The sequence below is a fragment of the Rattus norvegicus genome, chromosome 6, assembly GCF_021556685.1.
Source record: "Rattus norvegicus strain SHRSP/BbbUtx chromosome 6, alternate assembly SHRSP_T2T, whole genome shotgun sequence".
Lineage (NCBI taxonomy): Eukaryota > Metazoa > Chordata > Mammalia > Rodentia > Muridae > Rattus > Rattus norvegicus.
This window is the reverse complement of record NC_141539.1, coordinates 138,604,042-138,619,511: the sequence shown is the minus strand read 5'-3', so window position 1 is coordinate 138,619,511 and position 15,470 is coordinate 138,604,042. Positions and strand designations below refer to the sequence as shown.

Below are 15,470 nucleotides of genomic sequence, written 5' to 3'. Positions count from 1 at the left end.
TCTTTCTTTCTTTCTTTCTGTGGTTTAAATAAACTCAAAGTGCATGCAATCTGAGGCAAACAGTGGAGAGGCCACTAGGGAGGAGTATCAGGGTCACACTGAAGAAAACTGTTCAGTGAACTAGGACACTCTCCTCCCACCTTAAACTCACAGTTGACTTCTCACATACACATAAGAATACACACACACACACACACACACACACACACACACACACACAGGCATGCATGCATGTGGTCACATCGCAGTCCCTCAGACAAAATGAACACACATGCATGATTACAGAAGCAGATGTACATGAGTGCATATGCATACCTACTCAGATGAACACAAATTTACACCAGGGCCTTAGGTGACAGCAATGGGGACTGTGGTCATTTCAATAAGAATAGACTCCATGGGTTCATATAGTGGAATGCTTAGTCACCAGGGAGTGGAACTCTTTGATAGGATTAGGAGGCATGTCCTTGTAGGAAATGTGTGTCACTGGAGCACAGGAAGGCTTTCAGGTTTCAAAAGCTCATGTCAGGACCAATGTCTGTTTGTCTCTCTGTGTCTCTGTGTTATCTCTTTAGAACTCTAGGTTATTTCTCCAGCACCATGTCCACTGGCATACCACCATGCTCCCCAACATGATAATGAACTAACCTCTGAAATTGTTAGCAAGCCCCAATTAAATGCTTTCTTTTATAAGAATTGTTGTGGCCATGGTGTCTCTTCACAGCAATGCAACAGTGACTAAGACAGGGAATATTCCACATGCAAATTCCTAGTTTGTTCTGACTCCTCGTCTTACTACCTATGTAAGACCCTGAATGCCTGTATTTCTACTTTCTCCATCACAAACATTGACAGTATACACATACCTAAACTGAGATGGGTTGATGAAATCAGATATGAAAGGAACTCAGAGAAGTCACAACTAGGCAACATGTGGTAAGTGGCACCCTCCTGTTAGCTGCTGTGGGGTGAGTGTGTCCCAAAACTCTTGCTGATATCCTTATGTCAATGTATCAGAAGGTAGGCCTTCCAGAAGGTAAGGAGATCACAAAGAGTCCTCATAATTGTGATTAGTGTCCTTGTTAAACAAACCAGAAAGACCCTGTGCCCAGACACAGTGAAACAGGACTGTCCATAGATGTGGAAAATGAGTCCTGTAGGATATGGAAACTGCTAGAACCTTTGTCTTAGACCTTCAGACTCACAATGATGAGGAGTACATCTCTGTTATTTATGATTCACCTGGTGCAGGGTGTATTTTTATAGGTACCCAAGTAGACCAAGACATCAGCCAACATCCTTTGGTATGATAGTCAAAACGAGACCTAGGTTCATGATTTACATCAACAGATGGTAGCATAGGGTGATGGGAAGGATCTCAAGGTCAGCCCAATTCTCTTACTCCCTTACTCTATCATCTACCAGTGTGGAGAGTAGAAGTGATTATACATTAGGAGACGCCTTCCTTTCACCATTTTGGCTATTCCTCTCACTATCTCCCTTGATGAACTTGAACCCTATTAGCAGCTGCACTCACAGCTCAGTGCACTTGGTCTCACATTCCACATATTGGCCTTGAGGTCAACTTTGTGTTTCCTATTTAAGACATCCAAAGTGGAATGCCTGTATATACAAGTATATGCCTGTATATGCAAGTATATTGAGTCATGGCACTCAGAGGTATCATTGTCCTGGATCTTGAATTTATGAACCTGGGGGCCTAGTGTGGGCAAAAACAGATGAGATGGACTGAAGGGCCTAGAGATAAAAGTCACAGGTGGTCCTGAATGTGCTCACAAGAGTTCTCATGACAGACTATGGAAGACATGATACCATATGATGTGATACCAAAGTCAGAGGCTGTGCTGCTGGCTGTGAGAATGGACCAACAGGCCACAGAACATGAAATGTATCACCAGAGGTGAAAATGGAGGGAAATGAATCTGTCCCACCTAAGTGACACTTAAAACTGCCACGGTAAAGAACACCCTCACCTTCTGTCCATTGACTTATCCCATCCTTCTAGGTATCCAGGATCCTGCACAAACTCTGAGCACACCTCCTTCCCTTTCTAAATCTGCTTCTCTTTGCCCTCTCAGAAGATCCCACTTTCTTTCCTCAGTCTACCCAGATAGCTATCTTGCTCTCAGTCATGGAAGCAAGTCTTAATGAAGACCCAGGACATTGATTCTGACCCAGTGCTGGACCCTTGTATGAAAACTTGACACAAGCTAATATCATCTGAGAGGAATGAACCTTAATTTAAAAAAAATGCTTCCATAAGATCGGGCTGAAAGCAAGCCTGTGGAGCATTTTCTTAATCACTTATTAATTTGAGAGTGCCCACCCTACTGTGGTGGTGGTCCTGAGTCCTATGAGAAAATAAACTGAGTAAGCCACAAGGAGCAAGGCAGTAAGCAGCATCCCAGTAGGGCCTCTGCATCAGTTTCTGCCTCCAGACTCCTACCCTACTTGAATTCCTGTCATGGCTTCCTTTGGTGATGGATCACAACTTGGGAAGTATGAGGCAAACAAATGCTTTCTTCCCCAACTTGGTCATGGTATTTTATCACAACAATGAAAACCCTAACCCTCTCATAACCTGCACCCAACCAACCCCAACTTTCCTACTCTTGCCTCTACCTGCTCTTGGGGTGCACATAGCACATACAGCCCTTGTTCTTCCCAAGTATACAAAACCCATGACGAGCATCATATAGGCCCACTTCTTTGAAGTCAACTGACTGCCCTAAGTGCAGCAGAACTCTTGCCCCACCTTCCCTGTGAGTATACTATGCTGACTCCAGACTTCAGCATGTAATTAACTCAAGGAAGGAACAACTGTGAGGCTCCTAGAATGCCCCCACGTTGAGATCATAGGCATATCTTCCTCATAGCCTCCCATCCCCACCATAGATCTCTTCTCTGCTTAATTCTCTAAGGAGATTCTTTTTCTCTCTCTCTCTGTGTGGTGCAGCAGTAACTATCACTTACCAAGCCACTCAGCAAGACTCCAGTGACCATGCTGCCATGGAAACCATAAACTTTAAGCCATTGTCCCTTAAACTCCTGATGTGTAGATGCCCCACAGGTCAACGTGGTACTTTCAAAGTGCCCATCTGTCATGGCAACTCACCACAAATTAAACCTACCAGAAATTAAATCCTGCAGGCCCAATGGCCTAGAGATCTAAGCAACTTTTAAACTGTAGGTCTTGCTTATTCTCTGAGGCTCCCATACTTTCAAAACCAGCATCCAAACTCTCTTTGCAATGTGACCTCTTTATTCCCTGGCATCATGTCTGACACTATCCTCTTTCTCACCTGTCCATTTGGTTTTCTACTCTGGTTCCATGACACAAAGAGCAAATTCAGGAGAGTCTGAAGGCTGTGTGAGGATGAATAAATGAGAGCATGAGTGAATCACTAGTGACCTTAAGGAGGTCTGTGAGCTACAAAAGGCATTGGCTTCACAGTCCCCCTGAAACTACCCATCCCAGCCTTCTAGAAAAAGCCATCTAGAACAATAACCGTCACCACTCCCATTGTCACCAAGTAATGGCTCCGAGGGTTTTTTTCTGGCTTTGTGTTTGCAGTGGAGCTGATCAATAATCCACTGAGTGTTGGAGAAAATATGGGATGCCAAAATCCAAGGCCCAAACCCTGTACCTCTCCTAGGAGTCTGAATTGTTTGGTTTATTGCAGCTTTTCTAAATCTAAAATTCATTCTGAAAACTACACCTTGATGTTCATGATCATTGTCAAGCATAACGAGCCAAAACTCACACAGCATGTAACCAGCCCTGCCATGAGAGCTCATAACCTGCACCCAGGACACGCCTCTCATGTTTCCCATGCCTCCCGTGCCTCTCCTCCACTTGTTTGGGGAATATCAGATTATCCTAGACCACTACACTACAGAAATCTACCCAGTGGAGCCACGTGACACACTTGTGGCCCCTGGACTACTGTCAACCCGTAGGTTGATACCATTCCTACAGACAAAGCCACAAGCTATAAATCAGTCCTATCACTCAGGCGGGAGTTCACAGCTCATTCCCACCAACAACCTCCTCACAGGCGCTTCTCAGCAGAAGCATCTGTTTCCAGCTCTGATAACAAACAGGACACACTCCTACCCACACTGAAACCAAAGCCTTCACCTGCCACCAGTCTGGGACTCAGCTGACCCCTCTCAGCTTGAGGACTGAGAGTCTAGTGCCTAGCCAAAGATACACTTCAGTGTGCAGTAAAAAGTATATACAGACCTGCAAGTCCCCAAATGTGGCTTTGCAGACCACAGCTGGGCCACCCTACTAATGCCCTGGCTGAATTTATTCTGGAGTGTACAATTCAAGTAGAATGGAGGATGAAAAAGCTCCAGTGAAATTAGTTTCTGTCCTTACCATAACTACAAAAAGTAAATTAAGTCTTGGAGAATCAACAAGACTAGCAGGAATTTTAGGAAATATGTTTATTGTTTCTGGACGAATAAGCACTTTCTGAGAACACCAAAACATGATTTAATAAAGTAAGAGACATATTTAACCACAGATGAAAGTTATTCAGTTTACATATTGAACACAGCGCCCCTCCTCCGCCTCCTCCTAGTCCTCCTCACACAAAACGTCCTTCCTCCTAACACTCCTCCCTATTTACCCTGAGAAGAGGGAGGACTCCTGGGTACCAACTCACCATGGCACATCAAGTCATTGAAGGACTAGCTGCATTCTATACCACTGAGGCCAGACAAGGCAGTCCAAGTACAGGAACAGGATCCACAGAAAGGCAACAGAGTCTGGGACAGTGACCTACATGAAGAACAAATTGCACACCTGTTACAAATGAGGAGTGGTCTAGGTCCAGCCCTTGTATGCTCTTTGGTTGGTGGTTTCATCTCTGAAAGCTCCCCAGGTTTCAAGTTAGTTGACTCTGTTGGTCCCCTTATGGAGTTTCTATCCACTCCCCGAATCCTTCCCCCAACTCTTCCACAAGACTCCCCAAAATTCAGTCAAATGTTTGACTGGAAATCTCTGAATCAGTTCAAGTCAGTTACTAGGTGGAGCCTCTCAGAGGACAGTTATGCTATGTTCCTTTCTGCAAATCTACAGGATATCGTAACAGTGTCAGGGATTGGTTCTAGCCCATAGGATGGATCTCAATTTGGGCGAGTCATTGGTTGACCATTCCCTCAGTCTCTGCTCCATCTTTGCCCTTCCACATCTTATAGGCAGGACAAGTTTTGGGTGGAGGCTTTGTGGGTGGGATACTCTCTAAATCCCTCCACTGGGAGTCCTCCCAGTGTACAGAGATGACCATTTCAGGCTCCATATGTGCCATTGCTAGGAGTCTAAGCTAGATTCAACCCCATAGATTCCCTAAAGCCTCCCCATCCCCAGATCTCTGGAACACCCTAGAGATGCCGCTCCCCTGCAAACAACTTAATTCCCTTCTCTCTCCCCAGTTCTCTCGACACATGATCTAACCCCTGCCTGTTCCCTGGCCCATCCTCTCTCCTATACAGTTCACTCCCTCCATTCACCTCAGATAACTTTTACTTCCCATTCTGCATGAGATTTGAATATCCTCCCTTGGGACCTCCCCGTTATTTGACATCTTTGGGTCTGTTGAATGCAGCATGGTTGTCCTGTATTTTATGGCTAATATACAATTGTAGGCAAGTACACATCATGCATGCCCTTCTGGGGCTGGGTTACCTAACTCAGGATGATATTTTCTAGTCCCATTCATTTGCCTGAAAAAAATTCATGAAGTCCTTGTTTTTTTGTTTTGTTTTCTTTTAATTGAATTTTTTTATTTAGATTTCAAATGTTATTCCCTTTCCTGATTTCCCAGACATAAGCACCCTATCCCATCCTCCTCCCCTTTGTCTATAAGGATGTTCCTCTCCCCAACAACCCCCCCTTTCAGCCTTTCCAACATTCCACTATATTGGGGGTTCCAACTTTGGCAGAACCAAGGGCTTCTTCTTCCATTGGTGCCCAACAAGACCTTCCTCTGCTACACATATAGTTGGAGCTTCCTGCAATTTGTGAAGGAAGGAAATCACTCCTGGTAGGAGATGTTTAATGTTCAATGGTGATGGGAGTTTAATAACATATTCTATTTCTGACACTTTCTTCATCATTTACTATTTTTAATTGGATATTTTTATTTACATTTCAAATGTTATCCCCTTTCCTGCTTTCCCATCCATAAATCCCCTATCCCATCCACCTCCCCCTTCTTCTACAAGGGGAACGAAGCCCCCTTCCCGCCTACCTACCCTGACATTACCCTACACTGAAAAGTCCAGCCTTGGCAGGAACAAGGGCTTTTCTTCACATTGGTGCCCAACAAGGCCATCCTCTGCTACACATGTAGCTGGAGCCATGGGTCTGTCCATGTATAGTCTTTTGATAGTGGTTGAGTCCCTGGGAGCTCTGGTTAGTTGGCATTGTTATTCTTATGGGGTTGCAAGCCCCTTCAGCTCTTTCAATCCTTTCTCTAATAACTCCAACAAGGATCCTGTTCTCATTTCAATGCTTTGCTGCTAGTTGTCACCGATGTATTTGACATGTTCTGGCTGTACTTCTCAGGAGACTGCTGTATGAGGCTCCTGTCAGCATGCACTTCTTAGCTTCATCACTCTTATCTAGTTTTGCTGGCTGTATATAAATGGGCTGTATACCCATGTGGGGCAGGCTCTGAATGGCCATTCCTTCACTCATTAACCCAAACTTTGACTCCATAGACATTCTTATGAATGTTTTAGGTTCCCCTCCTAATAATGACTGAAGCATTCACACTTTGGTTGTCCTTCATCTTGAGCTTCATTGGTCTGTGGATTGTTATCTTGAGTAATTGGAACTTTTGGGCTAATATCCACTTATCAGTGAGTGAATACCATGTGTGTTTTTCTGTGATTGGGTTACCTCACTCAGGATGATATTTTCTAGTCCCATTTGGCTATGAATTTCATGAAGTCATTGTTTTTGATAGGTGAATAGTACTCCATTGTGTAGATGTACCATATTATCTGTATCCATTCTACTGTTGAAGAGCATCTGGGTGGTTTCCAAATTCTTTTCTTTTTCTTTCGGAAAATACTTGGGTATTTCTTATTTACATTTCAATTGTTATTCCCTTTCCCGGTTTCCGGACCAAAATCCCCCTAACTCCTCCCCCACCCCTTCTCTATGAGTGTTCCCCTCCCCATCCTCCCCCCATTGCTGTCCTCCCCCCAACAATCACATTGAATTGGGGTTCAGTCTTGGCAGGACCAAAGGCTTCCCCTTCCACTGGTGCCCATGCTAGGCTATTCTTTGCAACCTATGCAGTGGGAGCACAAGGTCAGTCCGTGTATAGTCTTTGGGTAGTGGCTTAGTCCCTAGAAGCTCTGGTTGGTTGGCATTGTTGTTCATATGAGGTCTCAAGACCCTTCAAGCTCTTTCGGTCCTTTCTATGATTCCTTCAAAGGGGTCCCATTCTCAGTTCAGTGGTTTAATGACGGCATTTGCCTATGCATTTGTTGTATTCTGGCTGTGTCTCTCAGGAGAGATCTACATCCGGTTCCTGTCAGCCTGCACTTCATTGCTTGATCCATCTTATCTAGTTTGGTGTTTGTATATGTATGGACCACATGTGGGGCAGGTTCTGAATGGGGGTTGCTTCTACCTCAATTCTAAACTTTGCCTCCCTATTTGCTCCTAAGGATATTCTGGTTCCCCTATTAAAGAAAGAGTGAGGCATTTGCATTTTGGTCATCGTTCTTGAGTTTCATGTGTTCTGTGGATCTACGGTTATTCGAGGATTTGGGCTAATATCCACTTATCAATGAGTGCATACCATGTGTGTTTTTCTGTGATTGGGTTACCTCACTCAGGATGATATTTTCCAGTTCCATCCATTTGTCTATGAATTTCATAAAGTCATTGTTTTTGATAGGAGACTAGTATTCCATTGTGTAGATGTACCACAGACACTACCTCAGAGTAAAAGGCTGGAAAACAACTTTCCAAAGAGATGGTCTGTAGAAGCAAGCTGGAGTAGCCATTCTAATATCGAATAAAACCGATTTTAACCAATGGTCATCAAAAAAGATAAGGAAGGACACTTCATAGTCAACAAAGGAAAAATCCACCAAGATGAACTCTCAATCATAAATAGCTATGCTCCAAATACAAGGGCACCTACATACATAAAAGAAACCTTACGAAAGCTCAAAGCACATATTGCACCTCACACAATAATAGTAGGAGATTTCAACACCCCACTCTCATCAATGGAAAGATCATGGAAACAGAAATTAAACAGACACATAGACAGACTAAGAGAAATCATGAACCGAATGGACTTAACAGATATTTATACAACATTCTATCCTAAAACAAAAGGAAATACCTCTTCTCACCACCTCATGGTACTTTCTCCAAAATTGACCATATAATTGGTCATAAAACAGGCCTCAACAGATATAGAACGATAGAAATAATCCCATGAGTTATATCAGACCACCACAGCCTAAAGCTGGTTTTCAATAACAATAAGGGAAGAATGCCCACATATACATGGAAGTTGAACAATGCTCTACTCAATGATAACCTGGTCAAGGAAGAAATAAAGACAGCAATCGAAGACTTCTTAGAATTTAATGAAAATGAAGGTACAACATATCCAAACTTATGGGACACAATGAAAGCTGTGATAAGAGGAAAACCCATAGCTCTAAGTGCCTGCAGAAAGAAGCAGGAGAGAGCATATATCGGCAGCTTCACAGGACACCTAAAAGCTCAAGAACAAAAAGAAGCAAATACAACCAGGAGGAGTAGAAGGCAGGAAATAATAAAAATCAGAGCTGAAATCAACAAAGTAGAAACAAAAAGGACCATACAAAGAATCAACAGAAGCAAAAGCTGGTTCTTTGAGAAAAGCAACAAGATAGATAAACCCTTAGCCAGGCTAACGAAAGGACACAGAGAGTGTGTCCAAATTAACAAAATCAGAAATGAAAAGGGAGACATAACTACAGAATCAGAGGAAATTCAAAAAATCATCAGATCCTACTACAAAAGCCTATATTCAACAAAACTTGAACATCTGGAGGAAATGGACAATTTCCTAGACAGATACCAGTTACCAAAGTTAAGTCAGGAACAAGTAAACCATTCATACAACACCATAACTCCTAATGAAATAGAGGCAATCATTAAAGGTCTTCCAACCAAAAAGAGCCCAGGTCCAGACGGGTTTAGTGTAGAATTCTATCAGACCTTCATAGAAGACCTCATACCAATACTATCCAAACTATTCCACAAAATTGAAACAGATGGAGCACTACCAAATTCCTTCTATGAAGCCACAATTACTCTCATACCTAAACCACACAAAGACCCAACAAAGAAAGAGAACTTCAGGTCCCCAGCTCGGAAAAAAAAAAAAAGAAAGAAAGAGAACTTCAGACCAATTTCCCTTATGAATATCGACGCAAAAATACTCAATAAAATTCTGGCAAACGGAATCCAAGAGCACATCAAAACAATCATCCACCATGATCAAGTAGGCTTCATCCCAGGCATGCAGGCATGGTTTAATATACGGAAAACCATCAACGTGATCCATTATATAAACAAACTGAAAGAACAAAACCACATGATCATTTCATTAGATGCTGAGAAAGCATTTGACAAAATTCAACACCCCTTCATGATAAAAGTCCTGGAAAGAATAGGAATTCAAGGCCCATACCTAAACATAGTAAAAGCCATATACAGCAAACCAGTTGCTAACATTAAACTAAATGGAGAGAAACTTGAAGCAATCCCACTAAAATCAGGGACTAGACAAGGCTACGCACTCTCTCCTTACTTATTCAATATACTTCTTGAATATATATAGCCAAAGCAATCAGACAACAAAAGGAGATCAAGGGGATACAGATTGGAAAAGAAGAAGTCAAAATATCACTATTTGCAGATGATATGATAGTATATTTAAGTGATCCCAAAAGTTCCACCAGAGAACTACTAAACCTGATAAACAACTTCAGCAAAGTGACTGGGTATAAAATTAACTCAAATAAATCAGTAGCCTTCCTCTACACAAAAGAGAAACAAGACGAGAAAGAAATTAGGGAAACGACACCCTTCATAATAGACCCAAATAATATAAAATCCCTGTTTTGACTTTAACCAAGCAAGTGAAAGATCTGTATGAAAAGAACTTCAAACCTCTAAAGAAAGAAGTTGAATAAGATCTCATAAGATGGAAAGATCACCAATGCTCGTGGATTGGCAGGATTAATATAGTAAAAATGGTGATTTTACCAAAAGCGATCTACAGATTCAATGCAATCCCCATCAAAATACCAATCCAACTCCTCAGAGAGATAGACTGAACAATTTGCAAATTCATCTGGAATAACAAAAAACCCAGGATAGCTAAAACTATCCTCAACAATAAAAGAACTTCTGGGGGAATCACTATCCCTGAACTCAAGCAGTATTACAGAGCAATAGTGATAAAAACTGCATGGTATTGGTACAGAGACAGACAGATAGACCAATGGAACAGAATTGAAGACTCAGAAATGAACCCACACACCTATGATCACTTGATTTTTGACAAAGGAGCCAAAACCATCCAATGGAAAAAAGACAGCATTTTCAGCAAATGGTGCTGGTTCAACTGGAGGTCAACATATAGAAGAATGCAGATTGATCCATGCTTATCACCCTGTAAAAAGCTTAAATTCAAGTGGATCAAGGACCTCCACATCAAACCCGATACACTCAAACTAATAGAAGAAAAACTAGGGAAGCATCTGGAACACATGGGCACTGGAGAAAATTTCCTGAACAAAACACCAATGGCTTATGCTCTAAGATCAAGAATCGACAAATGAGATCTCATAAAACTGAAAAGCTTCTATAAGGCAAAGGACATTGTGGTTAGGACAAAACGGCAACCAACAGATTGGGAACAGATCTTTACCAATCCTACAACTGATAGAGAGCTTATATCCAAAATATACAAAGAACTCAAGACGTTAGACCGCAGGGAGACAAATAACCCTATTAATAAATGGGGTTCAGAGCTAAACAAAGAATTCACAGCTGAGGAATGCCTAATGGCTGAGAAACACCTAAAGAAATGTTCAACATCTTTAGTCATAAGGGAAATGCAAATCAAAACAACCCTGAGATTTCACCTCATACCAGTGAGACTGGCTAAGATCAAAAACTCAGGTGACGGGGCTGGGGATTTAGCTCAGTGGTAGAGCGCTTACCTAAGAAGCGCAAGGCCCTGGGTTCGGTCCCCAGCTCTGAAAAAAGAACCAAAAAAAAAAAAAAAAAAAAAACTCAGGTGACAGCAAATGCTGGCGAGGATGTGGAGAAAGAGGAACACTCCTAAATTGTTGGTGGGATTGCAGACTGGTACAACCATTCTGGAAATTAGTCTGGAGGTTCCTCAGAAAATTGGGCATTGAACTGCCTGAGGATCCAGCTATACCTCTCCTGGGCATATACCCAAAAGATGCCCCAACATATAAAAAAGACACGTGCTCCACTATGTTCATAGCAGCCTTATTTATAATAGCCAGAAGCTGGAAAGAACCCAGATGCCCTTCAACAGAGGAATGGATACAGAAAATGTGGTACATCTACACAATGGAATATTACTCAGCTATCAAAACAATGACTTTAATGAAATGATCATGTGGTTCTGTTCTTTCAGTTTGTTTATATGATGGATCACGTTGATGGTTTTCCTTATATTAAACCATCCCTGCATGCCTGGGATGAAGCCTACTTGATCATGGTGGATGATTGTTTTGATGTGCTCTTGAATTCGGTTTGCCAGAATTTTATTGAGTATTTTTGCGTCGATATTCATAAGGGAAATTGGTCTGAAGTTCTCTTTCTTTGTTGGGTCTTTGTGTGGTTAATGGAATATTACTCAGCTATCAAAAACAACGAGTTTATGAAATTCGTAGGCAAATGGTTGGAACTGGAAAATATCATCCTGAGTGAGCTAACCCACTCACAGAAAGACATACATGGTATGCACTCATTGATAAGTGGCTATTAGCCCAAATGCTTGAATTACCCTAGATCCCTAGAACAAACGAAACTCAAGACGGATGATCAAAATGTGAATGCTTCACTCCTTCTTTAAATGAGGAAAAAGAATACCCTTGGCAGGGAAGGGAGAGGCAAAGATTAATACAGAGACTGAAGGAACACCCATTCAGAGCCTGCCCCACAGGTGGCCCATACATATACAGCCACCCAATTAGACAAGATGGATGAAGCAAAGAAGTGCAGACCGACAGGAGCCGGATGTAGATCGCTCCTGAGAGACACAGCCAGAATACAGCAAATACAGAGGCGAATGCCAGCAGCAAACCACTGAACTGAGAATAGGTCCCCTGTTGAAGGAATCAGAGAAAGAACTGGAAGAGCTTGAAGGTGCTCGAGACCCCAAAAGTACAACAATGTCAAGCAACCAGAGCTTCCAGGGACTAAGCCACTACCTAAAGACTATACATGGACTGACCCTGGACTCTGTCCCCATAGGTAGCAATGAATATCCTAGTAAGAGCACCAGTGGAAGGGGAAGCCCTGGGTCCTGCTAAGACTGAACCCCCAGTGAACTAGACTATGCGGGGAGGGTGGCAATGGGGGGAGGTTTGGGAGGGGAACACCCACAAGGAAGGGGAGGGGGGAGGGTGATGTCTGTCCGGAAACCGGGAAAGGGAATAACACTTGAAATGTATATAAGAAATACTCAAGATAGTAAAAAAAATAAAATAAAATAAAATAAAATAAAATAAAAACAATGACTTTATGAAATTCATAGGCAAATGGTTGGAACTGGAAAATATCATCCTGAGTGAGGTAACCCAATCACAGAAAAACACACATGGTATGCACTCATTGATAAGTGGCTATTAGCCCAAATGCTTGAATTGCCCTAGATGCACAGAACACATGAAACTCAAGATGGATGATCAAAATGCGAATGCTTCACTCCTTCTTTAAAAGGGGAACAAGAATACCCTTGGCAGGGAATAGGGAGGCAAAGATTAAAACAGACACAGAAGGAACACCCATTCAGAGCCTGCCCTACATGTAGCCCATACATATACAGCCACCCAATTAGACAAGTTGAATGAAGCAAAGAAGTGCAGGCCGACAGGAGCCAGATATAGATCTCTCCTGAGAGACACAGTCAGAATACAGCAAATACATAGGCAAATGCCAGCAGCAAACCACTGAACTGAGAACGAGACCGACCCCCGTTGAAGGAATCAGAGAAAGAACTGGAAGAGCTTGAAGGGGCTCGAGACCCCTTATGAACAACAATGCCAAGCAACTAGAGCTTCCAGGGACTAAGCCACTACCTAAAGACTATACATGGACTGACCCTGGGCTCAAACCTCATAGGTAGCAATGAATGGCCTAGTAAGAGCACCAGTGGAAGGGGAAGCCCTGGGTCCTGCTAAGACTGAACCCCCAGTGAACATGATTGTTGGGGGGAGGGCGGTAATGGGGGGAGGATGGGGAGGGGAACACCCATGTAGAAGGGGAGAGAGAGGGGTTAGGGGAATAACAATCGAAATGTAAATAAGAAATACTCAAGTTAATAAATATGGGGGAAAGTGTGAAAAAAAAAAGAAAGAAAGCACAAAGGGAGACAACCCTGTAGAGAGAAACCCTAAGGAAGAGACCAGGAGTCATAGATTCAAGCATTACCAACAGATTACAAGAAATAGAAGAAAGAATCTCAGATTCAGAACATACCATAGAAAACATCTACACAACCATCAAAAATAATGTAAAACAAAAAAGCTCCTAGCCCAAAGTAAACAGGAAATCCGGGACACAATGAGATCAAACCTAAGGATAATAGGTATAGAAGGAAGTGAAGACTCCCAAATTAAAGGGCCAGTAAATATATTCAACAGAATTATAGAAGAAAACTTCCCTAACCTAAAGAAAGAGATGCCCATAAAGATATAAGAAGCCTACAGAACTCCAAATGAATTGGACCAGAAGAGAAATAACTCCTGTCACATAATAATTAAAACACCAAATGCACAAATCAAAGAAAGAATCTTAAAAGCAGTAAGGGGAAAAGGTCAAGTGACATATAAAGGCAGACCAATAAAAATTACACCAGATTTCTCACCAGAGACTGTGAAAGCCAGAAGATCCTGGACAGATGTCATACAGACCCTAAGAGAACACAAATGCTACCCCAGGCTACAATATCTCTCAATTAACAATTAGCAAAACTCTCAATTAACATTCTTGGAGAAACCAAGATAGTCCATGACAAAACCAACTTTACACAATATCTTTCTAGAAATCCAGCAATACAAAGAACAATAGATGGAAAACTCCAACACAAGGAGAGAAACTATGCCATACAAAAAGGAAGACTGTGATCTCCTTGAAATGAAAGCAAAAGAGAGACACACAAATATAATTCCACCTGAAACAATGAAAATAACAGGAAGCGACAATCACTCTTACTGAATATCTCTCAACACCAACGGTATCAATTCCCCAATAAAAAGACATAGACTAACAGAATGGATACATAAAGAGGACCCAGGCGTACAGGAAACACACCTCAGAGACAAAGACAGACATTGAGAGACAAAGGCTGGAAAACAACCTTCCAAGCAAATGGTCTGAAGAAACAAGCTGGAGCTGCTATTCTAATATCAAATAATATTGACGTTCAACCAAAAGTCATCAAAAAAGATAAGGAAAGACACTTCATTTTCATCAAAGTAAATGGCCACCAGGATGAACTCTCAATCCTAAATATCTATGCTCTATGCTCCAAATAAAAGGGCACCTACATTCATAAAAGAAACCATACTAAAGATCAAATCACACATTGTATCTCACACAATAATATTAGGAGACTTTAATACTCCACTCTCATCAATAGAGATATCATAGAAACAGAAATTAAACAGAGACATAGAGAAACTAACAGAAATTATGAACCAGATGGATTTAACAGATATTTATAGGACATTCCATCCTGAAACAAAAGGATATACCTTTTTCTCAGCACCTCATGTATCTTCTCCAAAATTGGCCATATAATCAGTCACAAAAGAGGCCTCAACATACAAAGGGAGAGAGAAATAATTCCATGAATCCTATCAGATCACCATGGACTAAGGGTGGTCTTCAATAACAACAATAATTACAGAATGCCCACATATACATGGAAGTTGAATAACACTCTACTCAATGACAACTTGGTAAAGGAAGAGAAAGAAAAAATTAAAGACTTCTTAGAATTTAATGAAAATGAAGATACAACATACCCAAACTTATGGACAAAATGAAAGTGGTATTAAGAGGAAAACTCATAGCTCTGAGTGCCTTCAAAATAAAAAAGGAGAGAGCATATGTCAGCAGCTTGACAGAACACCTAAAAGCT

The 15,470-nt window shown here is 41.8% G+C and overlaps 2 gene segments (V, D, J or C); both read left to right on the top strand.

The window, feature by feature from the left end:
- LOC134479197 (Ig gamma-2A chain C region-like) overlaps window positions 1-15,470 on the top strand; it is a 398,327-nt gene that overhangs the window by 210,781 nt on the left and 172,076 nt on the right.
- The window catches only part of LOC148005505 (Ig gamma-3 chain C region-like), a 53,067-nt gene that overhangs the window by 18,779 nt on the left and 18,818 nt on the right, over window positions 1-15,470 (top strand).